General features: G+C 47.3%; 1 protein-coding gene across 1 annotated transcript in view; it reads left to right on the top strand.

Annotated features, from left to right (window-relative positions):
• LOC127039688 (outer dense fiber protein 3-like) overlaps nt 1–14893 on the top strand; it is a 264021-nt gene extending 249128 nt beyond the window's left edge. The window contains exon 5 of the mRNA XM_050933536.1: nt 14774–14893. The gene's annotated coding sequence lies outside the window, so the exon portion shown is untranslated. The remainder of the gene's footprint in view (nt 1–14773) is intronic.
• Nucleotides 14894–16986: the final 2093 nt, after the last annotated feature.

Genomic DNA, 16986 nt, shown 5'->3' with positions numbered 1-16986 from the left:
TCCCACACAAACTTCCCTCCACACAGATCTGAAAAAATCTGGTTTCCTGATTGGTCCTCTGGTCAGGTGTTTCAGGAACTTCTTTCTAGGTGTAAGAAGCATTAACCCTTAGAGGAGTTTGAAGTGGGACACTGGACTGAACTCGTTCGTCCATAGAGATTATGGGCTAACAAGGAAACTAGCACTATTAATGCTATTCCAGCCATGTCCTATGTGACATTTTCTTTAATGGACTGGAAATCCCAAGCTGTGATAAAGGAAGGGGCAGGCGGGGGGGGGGGTGTAGCTCCCTTTTATGGACACCCCACCAACCAGGAGCTATAAAATCCCTCTAAGTAGCTGATCTCTAATTTATCTCCCTAAAAAGGGTAAAAAAGTCTCACTGCTCTGCATAGGTAAAGAGAAGTGAGTGGGCACCTGGCCAAAAGAGCCAATGGAAAGGTTAGAACTTTTACAAATTGAAACAAGACTCCCTCTTTTCTCTGTTTGTTGTTGTTCTCAGGGAGAGGCAGACAGGGGACAGTTATGCTGTGAGAAGCTTGGGCCAGGTATGAAAAATCATCAGTATCATACCTAGAAACTATTCATCTAAACCCCCAGATATGTAATTAGATCAGGAAATGTCTAGTATGACACAATTAGGTTTGTCAGTTTTATTTCTTTTTGGCCTGTAGATTCCTCAGTGCAAACCCCAAGTGCTTTTGTTTTGCTTCAAACCTTTAGTCTGGCTCTCAAGAGCTATTCCTGATGCATAATCTTTGTAGTTGTGTTTTTTTTTTAAATCGAGCAAAAACCTGAGTTCCCAGATGTATTTTCTTCATTTTTATTAATAAAATGTGTCTTTTTAAAGAACAAAATTGGATTTTTAAGTGTTAAGAGGTTTGTGCACATGTTGTTTAATTAGATGGTGGCAACAGCTGATTTCCCTTTTTTTCTCCTCAGCTCTTCCCAAGAGGTCTTGAGAGTATCCCACAGGCAGGAATTCCCAAGTGCGCTTTCCCGGGTTTTCAAAGCGGTTTTGCTTTGTCAGTTGTGATTGAAACATACTTTGACCAAAGAGTGGGTGTTTCTGCTGGCCAGTAGATGAGCACATGTGGGCAAAGAGCCAGAGGAAGATTAATGTCACTGAGTTTTACTGGTGCAATGAAATCCAGAATCTCCGTGTGAAGCGAAAATAATTTTGCCCCATTGCCGTAAATCTTGTCAGCTCATCTCCAGCAATGCAAAGTGAGTGCAAAGTTGATGTCAAGGAGCAGAGCTGGTTGAATTTACACCTCTCCCTAGGTTGTCATGAAAGCCTGCTTCCGAGATGGGTGTTACGTGCTACTTGTCACTGGAGGTCCCGTCAGAGGAGAAGAGAAGAATGTCCTGGATAAAGGAGAATTATTCTAAAAAAGGGCTGCTGACTCCATAATGATGTTTCAGCAGAGTCTCTGTTGGAGAGTTTATTATTGGAAACGCTCTCAAATGACATGCCAGAGGTACACTGGTTTAAACATTCAGCCTTAGCATCTGGAGGAGTAGTAGTGATGGAAATGGATTTGATTTAATCTGATGGCTCCAGATAAAGTACCCATAACAAGTGGTCAGGTGAGTCACGTTTTCCAAGCATTCGCCTGTATGAATTGAAACCCCAAATACTAGGGAAGGGAAGCTCCATAGAACACGGAGGAGGATTTGTGTAGTGCATGTTGGGAAGAGCTTTCCAGTGAAGAGCGAAACTTTCAAAGTGCTCTAGAAGCAAAGGCATCTTGTCCTGAAAGTTGCTCTGCCATTCAAGGAGTTCGGGCCAGAGTTAACTTAACGTTGTTAGAGCAGGTAATGCAAGGTGGAACTGCACCCCAGTGTGGAAGCCCCTCAGAATGCTGTAAACTACTTCATGGGCTGAATTCTCCTATCACTCCAGGGCTTCAAAAAGTCACATCTTGAGAAGTGCCTGATGCTGTTGGTTCTTCAGGGATGAATTTTGTCCAGGGCAATGTTTAAAGAAGGAGGGAGAAACAAGGAGAACCAGAAGACAGATATTGTAATGCCTCAGAGTTTTTAATGCAAGTGACATTTGCAGTACACAGGACAGGAAAAATACTAGAGCGGATCAAACAGATTTTCAGTTTTTCAAGAAGGGCTGCGACCGATCACCCACCTCAGTGGGATCTATTTCACACACAATGTTTTTTGTTGTTGTTGCAGCTGTAGATGTTGACAAGTCCCCTCTGCACCCATGTTAAGCTACTTTTACTGCCCCAGTCAGTGAGAATTGAGACAAAGCAAAACAGAAGCAGAGGACTAGGCAGCTTCTCAGTTAAACATCTGCCACAGAGAAGGTCAAAGCAAGAAGCTAAAGATACGTATTGGTGGAAAGGATAGAGCAGACGGGGTCTAACTCTCCTTCCTAGCAAAGTCTCTTTTTCCCACTCTGAAGGGATATAAAATAATAATAAATGGATCTGATTCCCATCTTAAAGCCCTATTTCCTTTAAACTGTGGAGTGACTGTAAACAGCCTGCCTGTAATTCAGATCAAGTCCACAGGTGAAAGCGAGAATCAGCACACGGGTGGGAAAGCCTCGGCAGAAAGAGTCCTAAAGCGTAACATTAGAAATGCAGCACGGCTGTGAGCCCAAGGTGCTGAGCACACACAGCTCCCACTGAGTTCAGCTGGAGCCCTGGTTGCCCAGCACTTCTGAAAGCCATGCCCAAAAGCTCAGGGTTGAAGATGTATCTTGCTGTTCATTTCCTGGTTCTTCCTTGTTCAACAAATATTCCTGATAGATTTAACATGGCCCACACTTTCCATGGAGGTACCTATGGCAAGATACCCCATAACCACATAATCCCCCATAACCATAACAGCCGCTATAACCAGCGTATCCCCCTAAACCATACAATCATCCGTAAAGGCCTCCATAGCCATACAATCCCCCATGACCGAATGAGCCCCTGAAATCAGGTACGACCACAGGTGCTCCTACAGCTTCCACTTCCCTCTCCTAAGAGAAATGGTTGAGAATTGGTCCTGGGAGTGTCATGACAACCGGTGAGGGTCTGATCACCACATCGGAGACAGGGCACTTCCTAACACGTGGCTCGTTGGAGCTGCCAGTGACTGGACTGGGGCGGGCCACCCCGCCTTCTGGATAGCACAGACTGGCGAAAATCATCTTTCTGGGATGGAGGTAAACCTGAAACACACAACAGGGACTAGAGTCAAGAGAAGGTACAAGGTCTGGTGGAAGAAAGGCTTCATAGCTCGGTGTGGCCCAAGAGAGAAAGGAAGAGTGGACTATGTCTCTGTGTTCATGGCCATGTCTTTCTTTCTATAGCCTCTTTCTACACCTCTTGTCCACTCGCACTAAACTTCCCTCCCAACCGGTCCCCTTGTGCTCCTTGAAATGGCTTGGTCTGAAAAACATTGACTGGAATAAGTGTCACTATTTCTATGCTGGACTCCAGGGATTCTGTGCCCATTTTAGACATTTCTCAAAGAGAACATTACCGGGATAATGGTAATTGTATCCTTTCGTCTGAGGATTTAACCTCTGCATGCAAACCAGTTGAGTCTGGTATCCCAGCGTTGTTCTTTGAGTTTCCAAAGCTTGTGAGTCAACAATACTTGCCAATGAATACACAGAAAGCTTTACTTTTCTCCATATAAATCACTAAGGACAAGGTCCTCAGCTGGAGGGTTCAGGTCCACTGACTTCCATGGAGGGACACTAAATTACATCATCTGAGGAAAAGCACCTTCAATGGGTATTTGTGCTGAAAAGAGCATAAGAATTGCTAGACTGGATCTCACCACTTGTCAGCTTAATCCATTCTCCTGTCTCCAATAGTGATCAGTAACAACTGCATCTGAAGAAAGTAAAGGACCTCCGAAGAGGTCTTTTCTGGACTAACCTGGGAAACTTTCTTCCTAATATGGCTAAGTGAAAATGCCTAAATGACTTTCTAAAGCTTTGACGTTCCAAAGTTACTGAAAAGATTTCAATACTCTAAATCTATTCGCAGTTAAGAGGAAATAGTTTTCCCAATTGCATATGTTGCTCTAAAATAAATCATGAATCCACCAACTCCTGTAACTAAATCACTACACAAGATAATTACGGAAGAACACCCTGATCCTTGATTAATATCACCATGAGTACATGTAAGACTCGGTTTTCCCTGAAAATAACCCCTACTGTCACATCCCTAGAGTTCAAAAGCGATTGAGTTGATTGGACTTACCCAGCTGAATGAGGAGCTGAAGTCCGCAGAAGGGGTTAGAAGAGCCCAGAGTGATGAGTGCTTTTACACGGTTCGTAGGACTGCCTGGAGGTTCTGGGATGCTGTTTCTGGAGGCGGTTGTAATTTGTTACCAAATAAACATGATTGTCTTGCAAAATCCTCCTTTGGATGCAGCTGTTTTCCTCAGGAGTTGCGATTCTAGGCTGAATCTGAGCCTCAGAGGGCATGACATGCACATTGCACTCTTCATCTTTCTTTCATCATCAAATGGTACTGGCCAACTGCATTCCTTGTGCCATTCCATTGACTTTATTGGTGCTTCAATGAGAATGAATGTCAAGATGATTCTGAGCGGCGTCAGTGGCACAAATGGGTGCGATGAAAGGAATGCAGTATGGTCCTTTCCATTCATTCTGGCCATGGTTCAGGGCATTGGGCACTTCATTCTAACCCCGTCAGGACGGAGGCAGCCATGTTTCTGCATTCTCAACGGCTCAGACCCCCAATTGACTTTGAAGTTAATGGGAGTCATTCCAGTGCCTACGTGCATATTTCTTGTCAAGGTCTTAAATCTGAATTTCACCCTTTGGCTGGGGGATGATACGATGCCTATAAACAACTTGAGTCCAATTTTTAACTTCCAAACTGAGTCTTAACAGGGTCTCAGGTGCAGTAAGGCCTTTTGTGATGGCTGTTTGAGCAGGGATAAATCTTCCCTTATGGTGAGTAATACTTGCCCTAACATTGGACCTCCACTTGGGTCACCAATGTTGTCTCAAAGGGCTGCCTAGAGTAGATTTGCTCCTAGGCCAAGGGAAGGGATGGCGGACTGGGAAAGGAAGCAGTACTCTTTTGTGTCAGGATCTCTCCAACCATGAGCAACCAAGAAATGGACATCTTGTGAGGCAATGCAGATGACTGAGCCCAGCAAGAAGTGGAGGAGGGATGAAAACCACCCCTTCTTGAGGAAGGAGGAGGTGGCTGTGGGATGAGATTTTACATAAATGCTGCACAGCCATAGGACATGTTGCAGAAGAGATTCCTGCCAGTATCCGAATGTTATTTAAAGTGTGACAGATATCCGCAAGGGCGGAGTCCATATCCAGGGAATGAGGCAGAGGAGTCTGCCTTTGATTATGAGGCCCTGAACCTCTGGGAAGTTGAAGCAACTGTGCTGATTTACACCAAGGGGCACCTTCATTTTCCAGTTAAAATATTTCAAAAACTACCAAATGCAAAACTTCATTGAAATGAAAAGGAAACAGCCCCAGATTGTGTTTCTATAAGTTATGATGCGCTTAACAGAAGGACAAGGGAGCTTGGCCTCCATTTTGTTTAAAGTGACTCTATTACTCAGTGCAGAGGTGTCTAATCTCAACAACAACCTATTCCTCTTCTTAGAATAGAACCCTCTGCAGGTGTGAAACACCAGTGAGCATTTGTGAGGGGCTTTGAAATCTGGAGTTCTGAGGACCCTGAAGAACTTTCAGCTCCAACGCCCTGACTCTCTATAACTGAGAGGTGTAGAAAGACAGCGACGTAGAGATGACCTGGGGGTCAGTGGCAGGACCAAAAGTAGAACCCAATACTTCCGACTCTTCCTACCACAAGCAGGGCTGTCACTAGAGCGGGGCGAGGGGGTCAGATGCTCAGGGTGTAGAGCTACTAGAGTGCAGAAATGGGACAGGTCAAGGGTAGTGACCTCCCCTGTCCCGCAGGATCGGGCCCAGCCATGTCCAGGTGGAGCTCAGGGTTCACGGGCCACCGGGCCCAGACAACTGGAGGCTCTCGGGAACTGGGACACTGATGGGGTGGCAGGAAGGGTGCTGAGCACTGCTTGGCTCCTACTGAGCGTGCTCATTGCTCAGTAACATCTGCTGAAGCAGCTGCACTTGCTGCTGATTAAAATGGTGAAAGGGTGCAAGGCAATGGGGGGGATGGGCAGTGTCTGAGCAGGGGGATCAAACAGCTGGAGGCAGGGGCAGAAGGGGACCAAGGAGGAAAATTGGAGCCGAGGGGGGTAGGAGCCAGGGTTCAGTTCAGGGGTGAGGGTCTGGCAGAGGGCAAAGCTCCGGCACAGGGTGGGGCAGAGCGGGTCACAGATGCCCCCATAGGCTGAGCCGCCTGCCCTGTAGGGGGGTGCGGGCAATCGGCCTCCCAGGCTTAGCAGGAAGTGTTCAGACAGGAGAAATGAAGCAGCCCTGGCTGTCTTAGTCAGCACTCGGCAGGGCTAAAACATGCCCTGCTCCCCCGCTTAGCTCAGTGTTCCTGTTACTGGGACCTCCAATTCCTTGTTGCCGCCCCAGCCTGATTCAATCCTTATTACAGAGAGCAGAGTAAGGAGCCTCCCTCCGACCCCCTGGGATAACGCTCCATTAACTGGCCAGCGAGGTGCATTGACACATCAGAGAATTAACAGCTTTAGCGGAGCCTGGCCCACGATGCTGAACACGCCCAGGCTTTTCTTTTAAAAGGCCTCTAATGTGGGGCTAGGGACAATTTTCAGTTGTGCCAAGTCAGCTAAAAATCCAGGCTCCTGAGTGTCCAGCTGAAGAGACCATTGTGGAAATCTGCACTGGGTGCAGAGCTGGATGGGGGCTGCTGGTGGGGAATACACTGGCAAAGACGCATTGGGCCTTCCGGAACAAAGGGCCTCTCAAGTCCTCCAGCAGCCTAAAAAACTCTCTAAAAAAAGTATCCGAGGGGTAGCCGTGTTAGTCTGGATCTGTAAAAGGGAACAGAGAGTCCTGGGGCACTTTAAAGACTAAGTGAGGTATTGAAGCATAAGCTTTCGTGGATGAATACTTACACGTCAGATGCATCTGACAAAGTGGATATTCACCCATGAAAGCTTGTGCTCCAAGATTTCAGTTAGTCTTTAAGGTGCCACAGGACTCTGTTACTGTCTAAAAAGAGATGGTTATTCACCTTTGTAACTGTTGTTCTTCTAGAGGTGCTGCCCATATCCATTCCAATTAGGAGTGTGCGCGCCATGTGCATGATCGTCGGAAGATATTTACCCTAGCAGGACTCGGTGGGTCGGCTGAGGCGCCCCTTGAGTGGTGCCCTTATGGCACCGGATAGATGCCCCTGCCAACCCGGTGCCCACTCAGTTCCTTCTTGCCAGCCACTCCGACAGAGGGGAAGGAGGAAGGGTTTGGAATGGATGTCAGCAACACATCTCGAAGAACAACATATACAAAGGTGAGTAACCATCTTTTCTTCTTCAAATGCTTGCTCATAGCGTTTTCAATTAGGTGACTCCCAAGCCTTGGCTAGGCAGTGGGGTTGGAGAAAGATGTTGTGGAGCACAGGACCACTGAACCAAATACAGCATAATCCCTGGACTGCTGCGCTATCGCATAGTAGGAAGGGAAGTTATGGACTGAAGAGCAAGTTGCCACCCTACAGATCTGCTATATAGGCACATGAGCCAGGAAAGTGCAGGACAAAGCTTGAGGCCAAGTTGAATGGGCAGTAGCGTGCGTAGTTGGGGCGCCAGTCAAGTCATAGCATGCCCAAATGCATGATGTAATCCAGGATGAGATAAGCTGCGTGAAGACTGGGAGGCCCTTCATCCTGTCTGCCACCACCACAAACAGCTGGGTTATCTTTCTGAAAGGTTTAGTTCCCTTGATGTAAAAGGCGAGGGCCCTTCGAACATCTGGGGAGTGCAGCTGTTGTTCCCGTTGAGAAGCGTGCAGCTTCGGATAGAAGACCGGAGGGAAGATGTCTTGACATGGAAGGCAGACACCATGTTAGGAAGGAAGGTGGGGTGTGGTTGCAGCTGTACCTTGTCCTTATGAAACACCGTATACGGTGGGTCTGAAGTGAGGTCTCGAAGCTCGACACAGGTCTTGCCGAGGTAACAGTGACAAGGAAAGCTATTTTCCAGGAAAGGTAGAGAAGCGAGCAGGTGGTCATTGGCTTGAACGCAGCACCCATGAGTCTGGATAGGACCAGATTGAGGTCCCACGTAGGGGCCGGCTGCTGAATGTGCGGGTACAGATGTTCTAATCCCTTGAGGAACCTGCTGACCATAGGATTGGAGAAGACCAAGCGCCCATTTTCGCCCGGGTGGAAGGCCAAAATCGCTCCTAGGTGTACTCTGATGGATGAAACTGCTAGACTCTGCTATTGCAAGGACAAGAGATAGTCTAAGATGGTAGGTACTGACGCCTCCAAAGGGGCAGTATTGCTCAGAGCGCACCAGTAGGGGAAGGGCTTCCATTTGGCCAGATACGTGGTCCTAGTAGAGGGCTTTCTGGTACCCAAGAGAACGTGCTGCACTGAGCGGGAACAATGGAGCTCAGACTGAGTTAGCCATGCAGCATCCATGGTGTGAGATGGAGGGATTGTAGGTCTGGACAACACAGTCGGCCGTGCTCCTGGGTGATCAGGTCCAGCCACAGCGGAAGAGGAATTGTTGTGGTCACCAAAAGGTGGAGGAGTGTGGTGTAGAAATGCTGCCTGGGCCACGCTGGGACAATTAGTATCAAGCTGTCCTTGTCCTTTCGCAATTTGAGAAGGACCACGGGGACTAATGGGAATGGAGGAACGGTGTAAAACTGATGATCCTTCTATGGTATCAGGAAGGCGTCCAACAGGGAGCGCTGGGAGAGCCCCTGGAGAGAGCAGAACACCTGGCACTTCCGATTCTCGCGAGAGGCGAAGAAGTCAACATAGGGAAATCCCCGCTCCTGGAAAACAGAATGGATAACATCCTGGCAAATCGACCACTCATGAACCAAAAGGATCTGCTGAGGCTATCTGCCAAGGTGTTGTGGACGCCTGGGAGAAACGACGCCACCAAGTGGATTGAGTGAGATATGCAGAACTCCCACAATTTGTTGGCCTCCTGACAGAGGGAAGACGATCGCGCTCCCCCTTGCTTGTTGGTGTAAAACAAGGCGTTGTGTTGTCCATGAGGATTGCGACACCACGACCCTGAAGGTGCTTGCAGAAAACCTGACATGCCAGGTGAACTGAGTTCATTTCCTGTACGTTGATGTGTAGGGTTATCTCTCGTGAGGACCAAAGGCCTTGTGTATGAAGGCTCTTCAGGTGAGCGCACCAGCTCAGATTTGACGCCTCCGTGGTCAGGACCAGGGACAGCTGTTGTGCATGGAATGGCATTCCCCAGCATACTAAGCTGGAGTTCAGCCACCAAGCCAGGGACAATAAGACCTTCGGCAATACGGTCAGCACTGTATCCAAATCGTGCCACCCTGGATGGTAGACGGATTCGAGCCAGGCCTGGGGAGGACAGAAGAGCAGTCAGGCATATTTGCTCACAAAGGTGCACAACGTCATATGGCCCAGAAGACCGAAACACGTGCGAGCTGTGGAGGTCGGGGAGCTCTGGAGGCTGAGGAGAATGGCCGCCATGGCCTGGAAGCGGTCTTGTGGAAGGCATGCATGAGGGAGATTTGAATCCAGGACAGCTCCGTTGAAATCTATTCTTTGGGTCGGCTGCAAAGTGGACTTTTTGGCATTGAGCAGCAGGCCCAGGTGTCCAAACTGGCTCATGGTGAACCAACAGGAGATTGCACCGGGAGCGCACAGGAAACACATTCTTTCTGCTCTGTAGTATTTCTTCCTGTAACTGTGTACTGCCAATTTCATTTGCATTAAAATCTTTGCTTCATCATAATATTGGTCTTCTGGTTCTCTTTGTTCCTCTTTACTTCTTTAAAAATTGCGCTGAATGAAATTCATCCCTGTATAGGTGGCAGCAGCAGGTACTTCTCAAGTTGCACCTTTTCAACGCCCTGGCGTGGTAGGAGCCACTGAAGTGGTCCACCGTCAGAGTGTTTGTGATTCTTTGGAGAATAGTGATCTGGATTTTGGGAAGGAAAAAACAAGTGTGCACCAAATGGCTTGATCAATGCAAGGTTAACTCAAGCCGCAACTCCTTGAATAGCAGAGCAACATTCAGGACAGGATGACTTTGCTTTTAGAGTGCTTTGAAAGTTTGGCTCTTCATGAGAAAAGTCTTCTCAACCTGAAATCCGCATACCACCCTTCCTATTTAATGGAGCCTGCCTTCCCCAGTCTTTGAGTATTTCAGCGGGTATTATTCATACAGACCAATGCTGGGAAAACTTTGCTAACCTGGACATTAGTGATGGGTACTTTATAAGACAGAAAATATCATATTGTCTCTAGAGAAATCCATGACCATGCCCACATCTTGAATACTGCATGCAGATGTAGTCGCCCCATCTCAACAAAGCAGTAGGAGTATGGAACAGCTTTCCTATGAGGAACAGCAGATAAAAATATTACATGTCCCACCACATATTTCCTTAACATTTTGGGGGGTTCCCATTCCCAGAAGATGAACCTACTCCAGCAATCAGTGTTTTGATCTGATTACACAAAAGGAAATATGTATCCAGACCAGCCTACCTTGTTCTGGACATGATAAAATAGTCAGGTGGTGAGGGGAGATTTAGCCATCTGGTTCTGGGTTTGGTTTATGAGCAATCCAACTCTAGTCTTCTATATCAGACTATGCCTACAGAAGAACATAGGCATTGCTACAGAAGACCAGGCCTCTCTCCCACAGTGGGCAGGCCTAGAGGCTTCACAGGGAGGTGCAAGAAACCCATTAGAACACAGGTATGGGATCACCTGACCATCTAATAACTTTTTCACTAATTCTATCATTCCTCTCATTTCATGGAGCTTCCTTTTCCCAAACCTGCTTAGAATTACATGCTCCATGGTTTCAATTAAGGTACCAATGGCCCCATTGCCATCCACCCCTAACTCTGCATTCCCCCACCACCATATGCACCGCTGTGAGCATATAATCTCTCACATATGGGCCCTCGTAACCATAAGCCCCTCCTAACTGTGTGAGCCCCTATAACTGTATAATCTCCCATAAGCAGGGAGATGAGAGAAAGAGCTGAGATTGGCTCCTGGGAAGGACATGACAGCCGGTGGTGGTTGATCAGCTAGGTCTTTTGAATCCTTGTTAATCTCTTTGGCCTAAAGTATACCTTAGCAAGTCACTTGGTGATGACTAAACAAAAGTGGGGTTTTTTTTAATCAAAAGCAAACACTAAGCACCAGGCCCGGCTCTACCATTTTTGCTGTCCCATGTTATCTGTGTGACTGTACAAGTATGCGAATGTTCTGCTATCTGGTGTCCAGTACCTTTCAGCTATGTCTCTCTCTGCAGCATCAGCCCTTTCCTTGGCAGCTTGTGTGAGCAGGGCCTGCCTCTGACTCACAGCTTCACTTTGCTTTCTCTTAGCAAAGTCTTGACCATTACTTTAGTTCAGGCCTCAGGCCTCAAACCGGGCCTCTGATACCAAGGTTTCTATCTCAGGGTCTCCTCTTTCTAGAGCTGCATTTGGGGCCATGCCCCAAACTGAGCAACAGGGCCTTAGAAGGTGGCCAGGGAAGCCAGGAGCAAAGTCTCTCTCTGTTTGCAGAGGGAGAAGGGCCTGTCTGCAAGGAGTGAGAGACAAAGTACCTGAGTGAAGCAGGGCTGAGGAGCTGGGGAGCTCTAGCCTGGAAGCTCCAGGCTGCGTCCTAGCAGAGGCCAAGGGGTCCTGGGGGTTGCAGAGGGCAGCCCAGGGTAGGCCAAGGCAGCAGGTCCAGACCCACCTTGGCCAGTGATGAGTGGCTGATACTGCAGTCTGCCCCAGGCCGTAGGGGGCTAGACAATGACTGGCAGTAGCCGTCTATTGAGGCAAGGTGGGGATAGTGGGTGAGGGTTCCCCGGGGAGGGGGAGACCCTAAGACTGGGGGGTTACTGCCAGGGGGCAGCACCCCAGGTAAAGGGCACTGGGTCCAGGGAGGGACACAGGGGGCAGAGGATAGGAAGATCACTGTCCTGCAGAGGGCGCTCTGGAGCTGGAAAGAGCTAATTCCCCAGGACAACCAGCGGGAGGCGCCGCAGGGGTGAGTCCGCACGTCGACATCGCCCCTTAGCATGTGGCGCTCCAGGGACGTGCTTGCTCTGCTTCTGCCTGGAGCCAGCCCGGCTAAACACCACCTCCTTAGAAGTCACCAACACTCACTGATGACTAAAACAAAAGTGGTGGGTTTGTTTACTCAAAACAAAGCACCACATCCTCCCCTGGTGTAAATCTACATTGCTCCCCGGGCTTCATTAGAGATACACTGATTTAGACGGGAGGAAGATCTGCCCCTAGAATTACTTCAGCACATGAGAGTGTAGCAATTGCCTGGCTGGAAGAGACAAGTGGCCCATCAAATCCAGTATCCTGTCTTACTGAGTATCACTTACCAGCTGCTTCAGAAGGTAGCAGAAGAACAAGGAAATCATCCTTTATGGAGGATATTTAGACAATTTTGTCTGAAAACCTCAATTAAAAATTAGGGGGAGGGGGGGAGATTTTTCACACTTATCCAAGGGATTTGAATGCCAAAGTTCCTACTCACATTATTAGGCTCTAGTGTCCCAACTCCATGTCTTCCTCTGAAAATCCAAGTCTTAGCTCCTGTCAAGGTGCCTTCCCTACTCTGAACTTTACGGCACAGACGTGGGGACCCACATGAAAGACATTTAGGGTAGGCCACTTGGAACCCTACCTTCCCCAGATATCACCCCAAGTCCCTCTACCCCTTTTCCTGGGCAGGCTTGAGAATAATCCCCCGAACTGCTACACCCGCTTGCCTAGGGAGGCTGGAGAATAATCTCCTCATCAATTGCTACAGGTGAACACAGACCCAAACCCTTGGCTCTTAAAACAATGAAAAATCAATCAGGTTCTTCAAAGAAGAATTTTAATAAAAGAAAAGGTAAAAGAATCCCCTTTGTAAAATCAGGACGGTAAGTACTTTACAGAATAACAAAAGACTCAAGAAGACACAGGAGCTCCCCTCTAGGCAAAACCTTAAAGTTACAAAACCCGGCATAAACCTCCCTCTTACACAAAGGAAAGCACAAGCCAAAAGAAAAGTAAACTAACGCATTTCCTTGCTAAATTATGATTGTGTGCTTCCTTGATGTGCCCAACAAGCACAGAGAACAGACAGATAATGCCTCTCCTGTCCCCCGCCCCAAGATTTGAAAGTATCTTGTCCCCTTATTGATCCTTTTGGTCAGCTGTCGGCCAGGTTACCTGAGCTTCTTAACCCTTTTCTACAGGTAAAAGAGGAATCAACTCCTTACAGGGGAAAGAGCGATTTTATGCTACCCTTAGCTATATCTTTCTGAGACGCCCCTCCGCCCCCAAATCATAGACAGTGCTGGACAGCCTGCTTCACACCGGCTGTGATTTCTTTCCTGGAACTCTAGGAGAAAACAGAAATTAACAAGACACATGCACCTTTAGATAGACTACTGATTCGGTAAAAACTAACAATATTGTCCACATTTCAAGGACGATTTGAACCAGTGGATGGTGGAAACTTTCATGGGAGAGTGCATCAGCCACTTTGTTAGAAGCTCCCAAAATGTGTTGTATTTCAGAATTAAAATTTGGAGAGTTAAACTCCACCAAAGAAGTTTTTGGTTAGTGTCCTTGATGGTGTGAAGCCACTTTAGCACAGCATGGTCGGTTAGTAGTTGGAAACGCCGGTCCCCATACATATGGGCGTAGATTTTTCAGCACGTACACAATGGCGTACCATTTCTTTTCACTGATTGACCAGCGGCTTTCCCTCTCAGAGAGTTTCTTGCTGAGAAGATGACAGGATGGAATTCCTGATCAGACCTTCCTGCATTAAAACTGCTCCCACACCAAGCTCGGACAACAATTGTGATTACTCGGAAAGATTTGTTAAAGTCTGGGTCCCTTAGCACAGGGCCTGACATGGGTGTTGCTTTGAGCTGGTGTCATAAACAGATAGCTAAGGGTTAATGTCTCTTTCACCTGAAGCACCTGACCAGAGGACCAATCAGGAAACCGGATTTTTTCAACTCTGGGTGGAGGGAAGTTGTGTCTGAGTCTTTGTTTTTCTGTCTGCCTGCTTTCTCTGAGCTTTGGAGAAGTAGTTCTGCTTTCTAATCTTCTGTTTCTAAGTGTAAGGACAAAGAGATCAGATAGTAAGTTATATGGTTTCTTTTCTTTGGTATTGCATGAATATAAGTGCTAGAGTGCTTTGATTTGTATTCTTTTTGAATAAGGCTGTTTATTCAATATTCTTTTAAGCAATTAACCCTGTATTTCGTCACCTTAATACAGAGAGACCATTTGTATGTATTTTTCTTTCTTTTTATATAAAGCTTTCTTTAAGACCTGTTGGAGTTTTCTTTACTGGGAAATTTCAGGGAAATTGAGTCTGTACTCACCAGGGAATTGGTGGGAGGAAGAAATCAGGGGGGAGATCTGTGTGTGTTGGATTTGCTAGCCTGATTTTGCATTCCCTCTGGGTGAAGAGGAAAGTACTTTTTGTTTCCAGGACTGGGAACAGAGAGGGGGAGTCACTCTGTGTAGTTTCACAGAGCTTGTGTCTGTGTATCTCTCCAGGAGCACCTGGAGGGGGGAAGGGAAAAAGGATTATTTCCCTTTGTTGTGAAGACTCAAGGGATGTGGGTCTTGGGGTCCCCAGGGAAGGTTTTCAGGGGGACCAGAGTGCCCCAAAACACTCTAATTTTTTGGGTGGTGGCAGCAAGTACCAGGTCCAAGCTGGTAGCTAAGCTTGGAGGTTTTCATGCTAACTCCCATATTTTGGACGCTAAGGTCCAAATCTGGGACTAAGGTTATGATAGCTGGTTAAAGGCCTTTTGACACTTTTTAGTCCACTGAACTGCATTTGTCTGTTTCTTTTGGTTAGGTCTGTCAGGGGGGGCGGGCGATCTGGCTGTAGTGCGGTACAAATTAACCTGTAATATCCGGCCACGCCTAGGAAGGATTGGACATGTTTCTTTGACTTTGGGACAGGTGACTTTTGGAGAGCATCCACTTTGGCCTGTAGGGGGTTGATAGTTCCTTGACCCACGTGGTGTCCAAGGTACGTCACTCTGTTTAGGCCTATTTGACACTTTTTAGCCTTAAGAGTTAGTCCTGCCTCCCTTATGCGCTCAAAGACTTTTTGTAGCTGCTCCAGGTCTTCTGCCCATGAATTGTAAAAAATGGCCACATCATCAGGGTGGGCAACCTGCAGATTTCCCAATCGCACTAAGAGATCATCTACAATTTCTGGAAGGTGACGGGTGCATTTGCAGCTCGAAAGGGAGCACAATTAAATTCATACAGCCCTGCATGTGTGAGGAAGGCTGACCTTTCCTTGGTGGGTTCATCTAGCGGTACTTGCTGGTACCCCTTGGTTAAGTCTAAGGTAAGAGATGAACTGGGCACGTGCCAGTTTCTCCAATAGCTCATCTGTGTGTGGCATTGAGTAGTTGTCTGGGGCAAGTTGCAGCATTTAGCTTACGGTAGTCCATGCAAAAGCGTATCTTCCCATCTGCTTTGGAACTAGAACCAATGCAGATGCCCATGAAACTGCTAGAGGGGTGGATTATACCCATCTGTAGCATGTCCTGGATCTCCCATTCTGTAGCAGGTTTTGGCTTGAGGAGACATCCAGTAAGGTTGGGCTCCAGTTGGGTGAGCCTTAGCTGTGGTCAGTGGAACGATATGCCCGTTTGGTCCATCCTGCGGCTGCTGAGAACATCGGTGCTACGCTAGTGCACAGGTCCTTCATCTGCTGTCGCTGCATATGTCCAAGAGTCATGAAGAGGTTCACCTCTTCCACGCCACCATCACTTTTTCCCTTGGAGTAGACACTGTCAGGCCACTCAGTGTCATCTCCTCCCTGAGCTGATTGTCATAAACAGATGGTTAAGGGCTAATGTCTCTTTTACATGTAAAGTGCAGCTCACCAGGGAATTGGTGGGAGGAAGAAGTCAGGAGGAAAATCTCTTTGTGTTAGATTTTCTAAGCCTGACTTTCCATACCCTCTGGGTGAGGGGGGAAGAGAGATTAGCTCTCTCGGTACTGCTGTTTTCCAGGACTGGAAACAGGGAAGGTGGAGTCCCTCTGTTTAGATTCACGGAGCTTGCTTCTGTATATCTCTCCAGGAACCCAGGGAGGGAACACCTGGAGGGGAGAAGCGGGAAGGGAAATGGTTTATTCCCCTTTGTTGTGAGACTAAAGGAATCTGAGTCTTGGGGTCCCCAAGGGAAGGTTTTGGGGAGACCACAGTGAGCTAGGCGCTGTATAAATCCTTGGAGGGTGGCAGCGTTATCAGGTTCAAGCTGGTAACTAAGCTTGGAGGTTTTCATGCTAACACCCATATTTTGGACGCTAAGGTCCAGATCTGGGAAAAATGTTATGACAAAAGGGTTTACTATTTCAGTAAACCTGGAACACCTGACCAGAGGACTAATCAGGAGACAAGATACTTTCAAATCTCGGTGGAGGGAAGCCTTTGTTTTGTCTTTTTTGTTTGTTTGTCCTTTGTTCTCTCTTGGGATTAAGAGAAGTCAGACATGTAACCAATTTCTCCAATCTTCTGAAACGGCCTCTTCTGTTCAGTTTAGTAAGTACCAGTTAGAAAGGCGGTTTAGTCTTTTGATTGTTTTCTTTATTTGCAAATGTGTATTTTGCTGGAAGGATTTTAACTCTGTGTGCTCTACCTTGTATATTATGTTACGGGGAGAGGGGTCCCTCTCATCTCTATCAGCTAAAAGACCCTGTAATATTTTCCATCTTGATTTTACAGAGATAATTTTTACTTTTTGTCTTTCTTTAATTAAAGGCTTTTCCTTTTGAAGAACCTGATTGTTTTTTTATTCTTGTGTGAGACCCCAGGGGACGGGGTCTGG

This window comes from Gopherus flavomarginatus, chromosome 1, assembly GCF_025201925.1.
Source record: "Gopherus flavomarginatus isolate rGopFla2 chromosome 1, rGopFla2.mat.asm, whole genome shotgun sequence".
NCBI classification, from domain to species: Eukaryota; Metazoa; Chordata; order Testudines; family Testudinidae; genus Gopherus; species Gopherus flavomarginatus.
Note: the sequence above shows the minus strand (reverse complement) of the source record. Positions and strands in the feature narration are given on the sequence as shown.